The following is a 14,785-nucleotide window of genomic DNA, read 5'->3' as shown; positions in this document are numbered from 1 at the left end:
AACCTTAAACAAGAGGTAAGCAAAACGATGGTGATGAGGTCTTGTTAACTTGTATACCCGTATACATGTTAAGGTTTACTAAAACAACAATTTCTTGCATTGAAAACAAGATTTGTTTGTTTTATTGCACTGAAAACAATAATTCTTTGCATTGGGAACAAAAATTATTGTTTTTAGTGCAAGAAAAACAAATTTCTAATAAAATATGACAAAAAAACACAATTTCCAAAGAAATAAAATAATTCTTTATTAAACCTTAACATGGTGATGAACTACTTCTTATTGTTTCAAGACCAACAAACTGGAACAAAAGCTTTCTGCCTCGCGATCCTTTTACTTGTTTTAGTAACTCCTTTGCTGGTATTGCCGAGAAGAAACTTCCGTAGAAGTTGGAGATTACCTCCAGGTCCTAATAGACTCCCTCTCATTGGAAACCTGCACCAGCTTGGCGATCTTACATCTCAATCACTTCAGAAGCTTTCTAATAAATATGGACCTTTAATGTCTATCCAATTAGGCTCGGTTCCTGCTTTGGTGATCTCATCAACAGATGTAGCTAAAGAGGTCTTCAAAAGACATGATATTGTATTTTCTGGCATACCTGCTTCATATGCTGCAAAGAAGATCAATTATGGATGCACTGATATGACTTTTTCTCCTTACGGTGAGTACTGGAGAGAAATTAGAAAAATATCGATATTAGAACTGTTGAGTCCAAAGAGAGTTGCATCCTTTCGATCTGTAAGGGAGGAAGAAGTGTCTATTTTCATAGATTTGATCCGAAAATCTTCTGCGTCTATGGTTCCCATAAATCTAACCGAGATGTCATTTTCTATCATAAATGATGTTATTTGCGGAACTGCTTTTGGTAAAAAATTCGGGCAGGGAGGAGGTAAGCTTCGCCAAATTCTTCAAGTAACCCAGGACTTGGTTGCTGAAGCAGTCACTGCAGATATCTTCCCATGGATGCGGTTGGATCCACAAGTTCGATGGAGTAGACGCGAAAATAGACGATAATTTTCAGCGGTTGGACAGTTTTTATGAGAGCATAATAGATGAACACCTTGAGCCCCAGAGAACCATCCCTGAATTTGAAGATTTTGTCGATGTTCTGATACGGCTTCAGAAGGATCCTAATCAAAGTATCTCCTTTGGTAGAGATCAAATTCGGTAGTTTATTGTTCTTATGTTTGCTCGATCTCCGTGGAGTTACTAGTTTATTATTTCTGAATGAGTTATAAATTTATAATTACAGGACATATTCGTTGCTGGAACTGATACATCTTCTTCGACACTGGTGTGGACAATGATAGAACTAGTTAGAAATCCAGCAGTGATGGAAAGAGTACAAGAGGAAGTGAGAAGAATCCTTGGCAACAAGGAGTTGGTAGAAGAAATTGATCTTCCCAAACTGAACTACTTAGTGGAATCAAATACCTTAGTGGAATCAAATACCTTTGAAAATACTAATTTCATCAACAAAACTGACCAAGTCATCTCACCAAATGATGGCTGTGGATCTTAAGCTGATGTAACGGTGGATTGAAATGACATCCTCAAGCTAATGTATGCCTACTGCCGTCTATCATCCACCATTTCCACTTCAAAACTTACGATTCACATTTCGAACGTAATGCCTCTTGCGGTCTTGCCTGAAGCAATAATAAGCATCTTAGGTAGCGAATTAAAACATGCAGCCCACACCGTCTAAGATTGGATTTCTAGGTTTGGGGGAAGGCCCAAAACCATTGACTGACTGACGAAAAGACCTATGTAGCCTCAAATGCCCATTAACACGAGCAATAAACTGAAAGGAAGCTATTTTGCTATATGGACCGCTGTTTGTAACCGCTAGCCGGAAGAACTCTTATTACTATTGTCAACCTGACAATCATTTATTTAAGCAGTAAATAATCCTACAATTCACCGATGTACTCTCTCTTATTACTAGTGTTAACCTGGCCCATATTGGAGAAGCAATTGTTGAAATTGTTAAAAGAACTCGGAAAAGCTTGCCTAGGAGTCTATCTGTATTAAACAAAGTATGGGTCATTTTAGTGCTTTGGTATTCCGATAAGAATATATGCATCATTGAAAATGGAAAGGCCATTCCCACCAAATATAGTGGACTAAATAAACAAAGTCCTATGCTATATACCTTCTCGTTTCCTTTCGTTTTCAGATTGTAACAGACCACTAACCCCCATTGGAATCATAGGATTTAATAAAATGGTTTCCAACAGCCAAATGGGAAAAGAAGACTTTATATTTAAATAAAAGTATCGATATTTTAAATTGCGTTTTAGTGCTCGTTGATACATTATAATTAGATGCATAAACAAGATTGTATATATCTTCACCAAAAACCTTAAACAAAAACTAAAACATCCTTAAACCAGAGATAAAACAACCTTAAACAAAAAATCAACAAAATGATATTTATGAACTACTTCTTATTGTTTCAAGACCAAGAATCTTAAACTAAAGCTATCTGCCTCGTGATTCTTTTACTTATTTTAATAACTCCTTTGTTGGTATTGCTGAGAAGAAAGAACGGTGGAAATTGGAGATTACCTCCAGGTTCTAGTAGGCTTCCTCTCATTGGAAACCTGCACCAGCTTGGCGACATGACATCTCAATCACTTCAGAAGCTTTCTAATAAATATAGAGCTTTAATGTTTATCCAGATAGGCTCAGTGCCTGCTTTGGTGATCTCATCTACCGATGTAGCTAAAGAAGTCTTCAAAAACCATGATATTGTGTTTTCTGGTAGACCTGCTTTATATGCTGCCCACAAACTCTTATATGGGTGCACCGTAATGTCAACTGCAAGATGAAACTTAGCTTATATAAAGACAACTCTCTTAATTGATGTTTAGAAAATCTCTCAAAACTAAATACAAGTTCTAATCTTGCTCATATGATCGACCACAACTTTGGTGATCATATATATATAGAATTATGAATTCCTTTTCCTAGTCCTATTACCTTATTACATGTCTTTCCTTTTCTTAGAACTAGATGACTTCTAATTCCCTTAGGATTACATCAATTTCCTAATCTTGTCCTAACCAGCTTGTTAGTGACTTCTATGTTGAAGTTTAACCAACATTCTCCCCGTTAAGCTTCAACCTTACCCGTGACATATCTTGTACTCCAATCAATTGTCTCATTTCTTCAAACTTGATCCGAGCTAATGCCTTTGTCAATATATCTGCTTTCTGCTCAGTTCCTGGTATGTGTTCAACGTTGATGATCTCCTTCTCGATACATTCTCGTATGAAATGATACCTTTTGTGAATGTGTTTCGTCTTCCCATGAAACAATGGATTTTTAGTGAGTGCAATTGCAGACTTATTATCAATCTTGATGAGAACTTTTTCAGGTTCTCTTCCTTTGATTTCACCCAACAGTTCTTGAAGCCATATTGATTGTTTAGCTGCTTCTGTTGCAGCCATAAACTCAGCTTCACAGGATGAGAGGGCTACAGTGTCTTGCTTCTGTGAACACCATGTAATAGGTGCTTCTCCTAGATAAAATATATGACCAGTTGTACTTTTCCATCATCTTGGTCAATATTATGACTGCTGTCACTATACCCAACAATTCCTTTTGATCCTCCTCGACCATACTTCAATCCAGCTGATTGTTCCTCTTAGATATCTCAATATCTGCTTTATTACATCACCATGAGACTTGCGTGGACTCTGCATATAACGGCTTGCTACTCCCACAGAGAAAGCCAAGTCTGGTCTTGTGTGTAACAAGTATCTAAGGCATCCAACATTTCTTCTATAACTCGTTGGATCAATCTCAGCTTCTTCTTGTGCCTTTGAAACTTTAAGTCCAAACTCCATTGGTATCTTAGTTGGATTACAAGTTTCAAGTCCTGCTTCTTTCAGAATTCTCCTTGCATAAGCTTCTTGTTTAATCTGAATCCCATCTACTCCTTGATGGACTTCTATGCCAAGGTAATAAGTGAGTTTTCCGAGGTCTGACATCTCAAACTTTGATGACATTTCTCTCTTGAACTCATTGATCACCTTAAGGGAGTTGCCAGTCAAAAATAGATCATCTACATAGACTGCAATCACAAGAAGCGTTCCCTTTTCTTCTCTTCTGTATACTGATGTTTCTTTAGAGCACTTAACAAATCTGATTTCTCTTAAGATTTGATCTAACTTTGTATTCCAGGCTCGAGGAGCTTGTCTTAGACCATATAGAGCTTTTGATAACTTATAAACCTTATGCTCTTGTCCTTTTACTTCAAAACCTTCTGGTTGTTCAACATACACATCTTCTCGCAATTCACCATGTAAGAATGTTGTCTTAACGTCTAAGTGGTGAATTTCCCATGAGTTTGATGCTGCTTCTGCTATTAAGAGACGAATTGTCTCTAGTCTAGCAACTGGTGCGAAAACTTCATCAAAGTCTATGCCTGATTCTTGAACGTATCCCTTAGCTACAAGTCTTGCCTTATATTGTTGACAGTACCATCAGCATTCCGTTTTATTTTGAAGATCCACTTAAGACCAATCACTTTTACCCCACCTGGCTTATCAACTAGAAACCAAGTCTTGTTTCTGTTGATTGAAATAATTTCTTCTCTACATGCTTGTGTCCATTTAGTCGAGACCTTTGCTTCCTGAAAATTCCTTGGTTCATCATTAACAGAAAGTAGCATAATCACATTCTTCTGCAGCTTGAAGAACATAATCCTCCAGATACTGTGGCTTTTGTATCTGTCTTGTTGATTTTCGCAGTGGAATGGGTTGAGTTATTTCATCGTCTCTCTTCTTCTTCTTCTTCTTCTTTACTTCTCTTCTCAGTGTTTTCATTATTCTCTTCTTCTTCTTGATTAACATCATTGTTTCCATTGGTATTGATGATTATGGGTCCTTCGCCTTCATCAATTACTTGACCCCATCTCATGTGAAACATTCCTGGATCCCTACTTGGTCCATCGTTTCTTTCCAGTTCCAGTTTGCTTTTTCATCGAATACCACATCTCGACTCACTATTACTCTTTTCGTTATTGGATTGAATAATCTGTAAGCTTTGGATCCAGGCTCAATTCCTAGATTCACAAGAGTCTGAGATCGATCATCCAGTTTCTTAAGAGTTGCAGAATCAACTTTTGCGTATGCTTTGCAACCAAACACTCTTAAATTATCTATGTTTGGTTTTCTCTTTCGAAAACTTTCATATGGAGTCATGTCTTTCAGATCTTTCGTAGGTATCCTGTTTATTAGGTATGTGGAGTGCCGTACAGCTTCTCCCCATAGATAATTAGGTACCTGCATAGCCTTTAAAGAAATTCTTGTCATCTCCATTAGAGTCATGTTTCTCCTCTCCACCACTCCGTTTTGTTGTGGTGTATATGGTGCTGTGAGTTGCCTTTTGATTCTGTTTGACTCACAGAACTTGTTGAACTCTAAGGAAGTGAACTCTCCTCCTCTATCAGTTCTAAGCATTTTGACCTCCTCTTTTAACTATTTTTCTATCAGATTTCTGAAAGCTTTGAATCTGTCAAATGCTTCACTCTTTTCTTTCATAAGAATAGACCACATATATCTTGAGAAGTCATCTATAATAACAAATATGTATTTGTTATTTGCAAGGGTTTGTGGTGTAATAGGACCACATAAATCAGCATGAAGAAGCTCTAATGGCTTTGAGGCTCTGAATGTTGTTGCTTTTGGGAAACCTTGACGAGTTTGTTTCCCAACTAAACATGATTCATAGATTTTTGCTTCATCATTTATCTGTGGTAGTCCTCGAACCATCTTATTCTGAGACATTGCCTTTAAAGTTCTAAAGCTTATGTGTCCTAACCTTGCGTGCCACTTCCATGTCTGATCTTCCAGTCTCATATTCAGACACAATGGCCTTCCAATCATGAGACTTATCTTGTAGAGTCTATTCTGTGGGCGTGAGACTCTAACTAAAAGTCTTCCACTTGGGTCATGAACTGTTAGATAATCTTGTCGCATTCTAACATCACATCCAACTTCTGTAGCTTGCCCTAAACTTAGAATGTTGCTTTGTAAGTTTGGGATGAAGTAGATGTTTGTGACAAGCTTCTGTTCTCCGGTCTTGCTCTGAAATAGAATTGATCCTTTCCCTTCAATTTCTACAGAAGATCCATCCCCAAACTTCACTTGTCCTTTGATTTTCTCATTGAGTTCAGAAAAATAGTGTCTCTTACCAGTCATGTGATTGCTGGCTCCATTATCTAAATACCATATTCCTTCTTATCCATCCTTTGATTCGTAGTTCTTTGGTATTAGTTTCCCTTCGTTTAAGAATACAACTTCGTGCATGGAAAAAGCTGTATCTGCTTCCCTTGTTTCATTCTTGTTTGTTTCTTCCATCTTTTGTATTCTTTCAGGGCATACAGAGGAGAAGTGTCATGGTTTATCACATCTGTAACAAATAATGTTTGATCTATCCTTCTTTTCTTTCCCTTGGTATTGATCATTCTGACTTGTTGTTCTATCTTGTGAGTTAAACCTTCCTCCCATTCCCCGGCCTCTGTTTCCTCTACCACCTCTTCCACGACCTCTTCCTCTTGTCGCAGAGTTTTGTTGGTAAGAGTTTGTGTACAAGAGTTTTCCTTGAGTTTATCTATTGTTTTCTTCATCAAGAATTCTTTCTTCATATGCTTTCAATCTTCCAATTATATCTTCATAGCTAGTCTTCTTTAAATCTAAGACTTGTTCGAGAGAAGCTATGATATGAATATACTTGGATCTTGGTAAACTATTGAGAAACTTCTTTACCAGTTTATCTTCATAAATGGATTGTCCAAGTGACGCATCTTTTGAGGCTATCTCTGATAGCTTTCCTGCAAAGCTATCAATAGTATCAGTGTCTTTCATCTTCACTCTTTCAAATTCAGACATTAAGGTTTGCAGACGGGCTTCTTTAACTCGATCAGCTCCGAGATTACGTGCCTTTATTGCATCCCAAATTTTCTTTGAAGTTTCATGTTCACTAACTTGTAGAACAAGACATTCTGGTATTGCTTGAAAGAGTAATCCAATGGCAACATTGTTTTTGTCTGGGTCCAATGTACCAGGATCAATTGTTTCCCAAACTTTGTAGATTTTCATCAGTACCTTCATTCTCATGGCCCATACTGTGTAGTTTGTGGCGTTGAGGATTGGAACTTGTATTGATGGTGGCGTGAACTATTTTGCACCCACAATGGTGGTTTCGTTTTCCATGGCTCAGAAACAAGCTATGATACCAATTAATGTCAACTGCAAGATGAAACTTAGCTTATATAAAGACAACTCTCTTTATTGATGTTTACAAAATCTCTCAAAACTAAACACAAGCTCTAATCTTGCTCATATGATCAACCACAACTTTGGTGATCATATATATATAGAACTATGAATTCTTTTTCCTAGTCCTATTACCTTATTACATGTCTTTCCTTTTCTTAGAACTAGATGACTTCTAATTCCCTTAGGATTATATCAATTTCCTAATCTTGTCCTAACCGGCTTGTTAGTGACTTCTATGTTGAAGTTTAACCAACACACCGATATAAATTTTTCTCCTTATGGTGACTACTGGAGAACAATCAGAAAGTTATCAATATCGGAACTGTTGAGTCCAAAGAGAGTTGTGTCATTTCGAGATGTCAGGGAAGAGGAAGTGTCTATTGTCATGGATTTCGTCCGCAAAGCTTCTGCTTCTATGGTTCCCATTAATCTAACTGAGGTGTCATGTTCTATCATAAACGATGTTATCTGTCGAACTGCCTTTGGTAGAAAATTCGAACAGGGAGGAGGTAAGCTTCGCAGAATTCTTCAAGTAACCCAAGAAATGGTTGGTGGAGCCAGGACTGCCGATATCTTCCCATGGATGAGTTGGATCCACAGGTTCGATGGAGTTGACACACAATTAAAGGACAATTTTGAGGAGTTAGACAATTTTTATGAGAGCATAATAGATGAACACCTCGAACCCCAAAAACCCAACCCTGAATATGAAGATTTTGTGGATGTTCTGCTTCGGCTTCAAAAGGACCCTGATCAGGGTATCTCCTTCAGTAGAGATCAAATTAAAGAAATCCTCACGGTATGTAAAACTTCTCTTGGTAATTTATTCGGTATTTAAATGTTCTTATGTTTGTTTTCTTCATTGGAGTCAATAGTTTAATTACATGACATGTTCATTGCTGGAACTGATACATCTTCTGCCACACTTGTCTGGACAATGACCGAACTAGTTAGGAATCCAGCAGTGATGGAAACAGTACAAGAGGAAATGAGAAGGATCCTTGGCAATAAAGCGTTAGTTGAAGAAACTGATCTTCCCAAACTGAACTACCTGAAGTTAGTGGTAAAGGAGACACTGCGGCTTCATCCTCCTGCACCATTGCTAGATCCAAGGGAAACTACAGATAGCTGCATAATAAATGGGTACTACATCCCAGCGAAAACGAGGGTGTTTTTTAATGCAAAAGCCATTGCAACAGACCCTAAGTTTTGGGAAGATACCGAAGAGTTCCGACCAGAAAGATTTATAACTAAGAATATAGAATTTAAAGGACAAGACTTTGAGATGGTACCATTTGGGATTGGACGGAGGAGTTGCCCTGCTATTAACTCTGCTTTGGTCATAATTGAACTTGTTCTTGCAAATCTTCTGTATGGTTTTGAGTGGGAATTGCCCCTTGGGTTGAAAAAGGAAGAAATCGATATGCAAGAAGCCCCGGGGATCACAGTTCACAAGAAGTTTCCACTCTTCTTGGTAGCCTCTACTGCTACTGCATAAGAAGAAGGGATACTCTGAAGCAGCTTGGTGAGCTGTAAATATATGTAAAACGGATGAGGTAACTTGGTATTTGCTAGTTTTTTGTTTTCTCAATAAGCCTTGCTTAACTATTTCTGTATACTGGTTGTTGTCGTTATAGATATGACAACTAGCTAGATGTTATTCTGCATTGCTTTGTATATCTTCGCGTCCATTGTTGTTAAAAAAGAAGCATCTTTTTAACAACAGTAACACATAGTAAGCCATATGTGCTCATGGAGTTGGTGGTTCTGGGTTGTGGCCTTACGTGTGTGATAACTATAGCTACTTGAGTCAAACCATTTGACGTGAGTCCTGATGTCCCATCTCGTGGGGTTAAATCCTCTGAAATTTGTAATACCTACAAATTCTCCATTACCGTTCCAAGGTTTTGTCGAGAATTGGCTTGTTGAAACAAATCTCCGTGTCCGTGGGACTTTTGAAGGATTCCATCCCAGAAAACATATGGACTACATTTCTCCTAAAGATAAGGTTGCCAATCATTTACTTGTGGACATGGACTCTCTTTGGAAACCTGGTAAGGGGGCCAAGATCTTCTAAGATGTCGTTCTTCATTTTATCCCCACATTTTATGTTTAGCCCTGAGCAATGTTCCGAATCGCAAAAGTTTTTAATACCTGAAGGAAAAAAAAAGTCGTCAAATTTGTTTCAGTGAGAGCTAGCAACGGAAGAGGTGTCATGTAATGAAGTGATGATACATGCTGATCAACAGCTGTCCCGCCAATTCCATGCTTAATAATTTATATGTTTTTATATATTAATTGTTGTTGACGGCGGACGCAAACCAAGTCCCACCACCTTTTCTCATCTTTCCTTGTCTGCCATGTTTAATTGTGATTCAGGTATTTTAAATCAACCCTTTTGGTTTGATTTCTCTCTAGTGATCCTTATTTAGTTTGATGGGTTATTATACTGTTTCAGAAAGGGAAATTTAGTATTCCTTGGGTGAAGTTTGATTGAAAGCCATTTATATATGATTTGCCCCGTTCTTCTTCTAGTGTTTTCCTAAATGATATATCAAGTAGAAGAAAACAAAATGGTGAACTACTTCTCATTGTTTCAAGACCAACTACGTAGATCAAAATCTTCTTGCATTCTGATCCTTCTGCTTATTTTATTAACACTACCTTTGCTGGTATTGTTGAGAAGAAAGAAGCGTCGAAGTTGGAGATTACCTCCTGGTATGAGGTGTAAAACAAAATATTTCCCTTTACCGCACAAACTTGTTGAGATCCATGTCAATCTACTGTTTTACAAGTTTTAGTTGCGATATATCAACACCTGATCTTTAGTACAAGACTGATCGATCTTAAGGGAGATATAGTTGCTTATAAAGAGAGAAGAGTTGATACGGATGTTCATAGCAGTATAGCTATTATTCGTGGCGTTGGAATACTATGAGTATTTTTAGTTCAAGTTGTATGAATATGGTGGCTGTGCTTAAGAATCCACCCAAGTGTTTTGAGGAATTTGTTGCTCAACATTTTCGTGATCGTGCCAAAATTATCTTAAATGCTTGCTTAGATTATGGCAAAACTTATAAACCTTCTAATCCTAAGAATACCTTGGAGTATCATGAGGCTGCTGCTACAACCACAGGCAGTCCAACTATAAGGGTGACAGAAAGTTTTTACGAAGAGATGAGTGGTACTTATGGCAGTCTTTTGAAGGCATTTATAAAGAATGGATCTGGTTCATTGGAAAATTACAAGGTAGGTATGGATCCCAAGATCAAGGAACTGGGTTATGCTTTTTTGATTTGTATTGTGGTTACGATTCTGGTTACGTTAGTTGCCAAGAAATTTCATTGGTTTGGTATACCGTAGCATTTGGTATTTTTGTTGCATCTGACTGAATATCTTTGTGAACCTCTCGTGCTTACCCATAACTGAGCTCAACAACAGACGGCATGGCTTCTCTAGGAGTATTGGATGAAGTTTTGAGCGTGTCTGTGTTTTTAGCATAATTTCATTTTTATATTTGGTGTTTAGGGTAAAGTTCTTACATCCTCTCTTTCTGTTTTATGATTTTAAATAAACTCATAATAACCCCTGTTCATGAGTGTCTCTATTTGTTTGGTTATGTAAGTGTTAAGAAATATAATCGAGAAGATTTTAAAGTCTTTGTATTGCTTAATCTGATAGCTCTCTAATGATCGTGCTTACTTAAATTTTGATTCAAGTTCATGAAAGTCATATAATTCTATAGTCCTAACCAACCGTCTCTTCTGTAATCCAAATTAATAACAGTAACAGTAACATTGTAATGTCACAGTCACTCTTAGCTGGCAGTAAATCTTAGATGCCATTATCTTAGCTGGCATTTACCATTCCCTGATATACACGTGTACTGTTCTCACAGGCTACACAAAACTCCTATCACACACCGCCATACTGGAAGCATAATATCTTCTTTTACTTTCTTTGTTGTAAGAATCTTCTCTCCAATATTAGTTCTGCAACTGTATTTTCCATTAATGAAAACTCATTCATTTCTTAGATCTACTACGGTATCAGACTGAGAAAGATTATTCTTTCTCAGGTTTCTCGATCTTTCTCTTCCTTTTCATCTCTGATTCCTGTATGATTCCTATATGATTCAATAATTTCCTGCATCTTCATCTCTTACTATGGGAAATCCAATCTCTAACTCCATTACTAGGGTTTCACTTCATCAACTTCACAGTTTTGTTTCTTTAAAAACTTACAGATTCCAATTTTCTGATCTGGAAAAATCTTGTTCTTCTTGTTATTCGTAAATTCAAATTGATGAAATTTCTTGATGGATCTTCTCCCTGTCCTCCTCAAATCACCAATGCTCGTAACGAAATGAATGGAATTGAGAGTTCTCTTTACACATATTGGATCGATGAAGATGCTACTATTCTCATGTGGCTACATTCAACTATTTCTGATACAATCATAGCCTACTTTGCTGGATCTCAAACCTCTCATCAATTATGGATCAACATTGAAGAAAGATTTGCAAGATCTTCTTCAACTCATACAATTCAACTCAGAACAAATCTCTTGGCACTGAAACAAGGTGAAAAATCGAATCCTGCTTTAATTGGTGAAATCAAATCCATTTCTGATCAACTTGCTGCTGCCGGTGAGGTTATCTCTGACAAAGAATTAGTTGTAGTTACTCTATCTGCGCTCAATTCAGATTACATACCTTTCACAACTTCTATGCGTCATCGTTATCCTCCTATCACTAGTTTGGATCTTCATAATAATCTTCTAAGTGAGGAATTAGTTATCAATGATAGAAACAAGTCAATACTTACTTAATCATCCAATAGAGCTTTTACTGATGAATCATCACATCAAGTGTTTGCTGCTACTAATCAACCACATTTTCGACCTTCTGGACGTGGATATGGTGGTCGTTTTAATGGTTTTGGTCGTGGTGGTGGAAGATTTTCCAATCTTTATCCAGGTAGTACTTCAAGTGGTTCTTCTACACCATCCTTACTAGGCAAAGGTCCTTCAATTGGTTCTTCTACCTCATCTGCAGTCATACCTCCACAAAGTTTTCAACCTCCTACAAGTCTACCTTTGTTTTGTCAAATTTGTGGCAAACAAGGTCACACTGCTTTGGAGTGCAGCAACAGACTCAACTTTGCTTATCAAAGCTATCACACACCTCAACATTTTAGTGTTATGTTAGCCTCTGCAAACATTCCAAGCAACAATACATGGTATGCAGATATATGAGCAAACAATCACATTACTGTAGATGAATCTCAGCTTCATGCTGCAACCACTTATGAGGGCATTGAGGAGATTCAAGCTGCCAATGGAGAAGGTATGAGTATTACTCACACTAGTTTTTCTTTCAAATCCACTCCAAATCACACTTTTAAGCTTAATAATATCCTTCTGGTACCAAAGGCTACACAGAATCTTCTATTAGTCCACAAGTTTACTTCAGATAATCATTGTTCAATAACCTTTGATTCCTCTGGATTCCTTGTGAAGGACTTATTCACTAGGAAGACACTTTTTCAAGGCCCTCACAATAATGGACTTTATCCTCTGCAGTTCACACATCACTCTACCATGAATAAAGCACTCTCTGGTGTTCCAATTACTTACACTGATATTTGTCACAAGAGACTTGCTCATCCATCTTATCAAACTATGAAGCTTGTTTATAATACTTTAAAAATACCAAATGTACACAAATCTCCTATGTTCTGTAGTGACTATCAGTTAGGAAGGAGCCACAAATTACCATTCGCAATGTCTACTCATTGCAGTACCAAACCTTTGGAGTTATTGCATTTTGATTTGTGGGGTCCTAGTCCTGTAACATCCGTTTCTGGACACAAATATTATGTCAATATAATAGATGATTTTTATAAATTTTGTTGGGTTTATCCTTTATTTGAAAAGTCAGCTTTTAGAAGAGTGTTCTATCAGTTCAAAGCTCAGGTAGAGAAGCATCTTCAACATCCTATTCTTACAGTGAGAACTGATGGTGGTGGGGAATTCTTGCACAATGAACTTACTTCTTTTCTTGATACTTGTGGTATAAATCATGAACTTTCATGTCCTCATACACCTGAGCAAAATGGAATGGCTGAATCCAAGCACATGCATTTAGTGGATATAGGAAGAACATATCTCATTCAGTCAGGACTTTCAGATAAATTTTGGGTGGAAGCTTTCTCTATAGATAATTACAACATCAACATACTACCTACAAGGTCCATTGCATTCAAATCTCCCTATGAGGTATTATTTCACCGAGTCCCAGATTATAATTTTTTAAGAGCCTTTGGCTGTCTTTGCTTCCCTTGGTTGAAACCATATACTACTAACAAACTTCAACCAAGAAGCATCTCTTGCATTTTTATTGGATACAGTTGGTATCATAAAGGCTACAGATGTCTTGATGTCAAAGATGGCAAATTTTATGTCTCAAGACATGTCACTTTTCAAGAAGCCATATTTCTACTTAAATCTTTGGACTCCTCAACATCTACTGCTTCAGCTGGCTCTAAGATTTCCAGTTCTCCTAAAGATACTTCTGCTGTTTCTGCATTGTGTGATTCTGTTTCTCCATTAAGTGACTCAGCTGCTTTCCCTACTGCACCTACCATGTGTGATTCTGCTATTACTGACTCTACTGCATCAGTACCACCATTGTCTTCTCCAGCAATATTTAATTCTGCAGATTCTGACATCAATACTCATACTATGAGCACAAGAGCTAAAGCAGGTATCTTTAAACCCAAAGTTTACTCAACTAAATACTCTATATCTGCTTCACTACAAGCTCAGAGGTTTATAGTACCAACCTGTGTTAGTCAAGCTCAAAAATCTCTTCCTTGGAGACACTCTCTTGCTTATGAATACGATGCATTACAGTTAGATGGTACATGGTCTAAAGTTCCTCCACATCCATCTCAGAATGTTGTAGAGTGCAAATGGGTTTTTGGGATCAAACAAAACCCAGATGGTACAATTGCTAAGCATAAATCCAGATTAGTGGCTAAGGGGTTTCATTAACAAGAAAGGATTGATTACACAGAAACTTTTAGCCCTGTAGCTAAACCCACAACCATCAGGGTTATTTTATCTCTTGCAGAGAATTTCAACTGGTCCATTTCCCAACTGGATGTGAGCAATGCATTTCTGCATGGTGATTTAGCTGAGGAAGTTTATATGCAACATTCTCCTGGTTTTATTGATGAAGAGCATCCAGATTATGTTTGTAAGCTTCATCAGTCCATCTATGGCCTTAAACAGGCACCCAGAGCCTGGTATGAGAAATTGATGACTGTTTTGCTCTCTTATGGTTTCAAATTATCTACTGCTGGCTCTTCCTTATTTTTTCAAAAGAATGGCACTAGAATAACTATCATTCTCATTTATGTGGATGATATTCTCATCACTGGGAATTCTCAAGATTATTGCAAGGAGCTTATTCTTCAACTTCAGCA

The 14,785-nt window shown here is 37.3% G+C and overlaps 1 pseudogene; it reads left to right on the top strand.

Moving 5' to 3' along the window:
• Nucleotides 1-261: 261 nt before the first annotated feature.
• On the top strand, nt 262-8,793 carry LOC113305340 (annotated as a pseudogene).
• Nucleotides 8,794-14,785: the final 5,992 nt, after the last annotated feature.

This window comes from Papaver somniferum, chromosome 8 (genome assembly GCF_003573695.1).
Source record: "Papaver somniferum cultivar HN1 chromosome 8, ASM357369v1, whole genome shotgun sequence".
In the NCBI taxonomy this organism is placed as follows: Eukaryota; Viridiplantae; Streptophyta; class Magnoliopsida; order Ranunculales; family Papaveraceae; genus Papaver; species Papaver somniferum.
The sequence above is the reverse complement of the archived record's forward strand: the minus strand, read 5'-3'. Positions and strand labels throughout refer to the sequence as shown.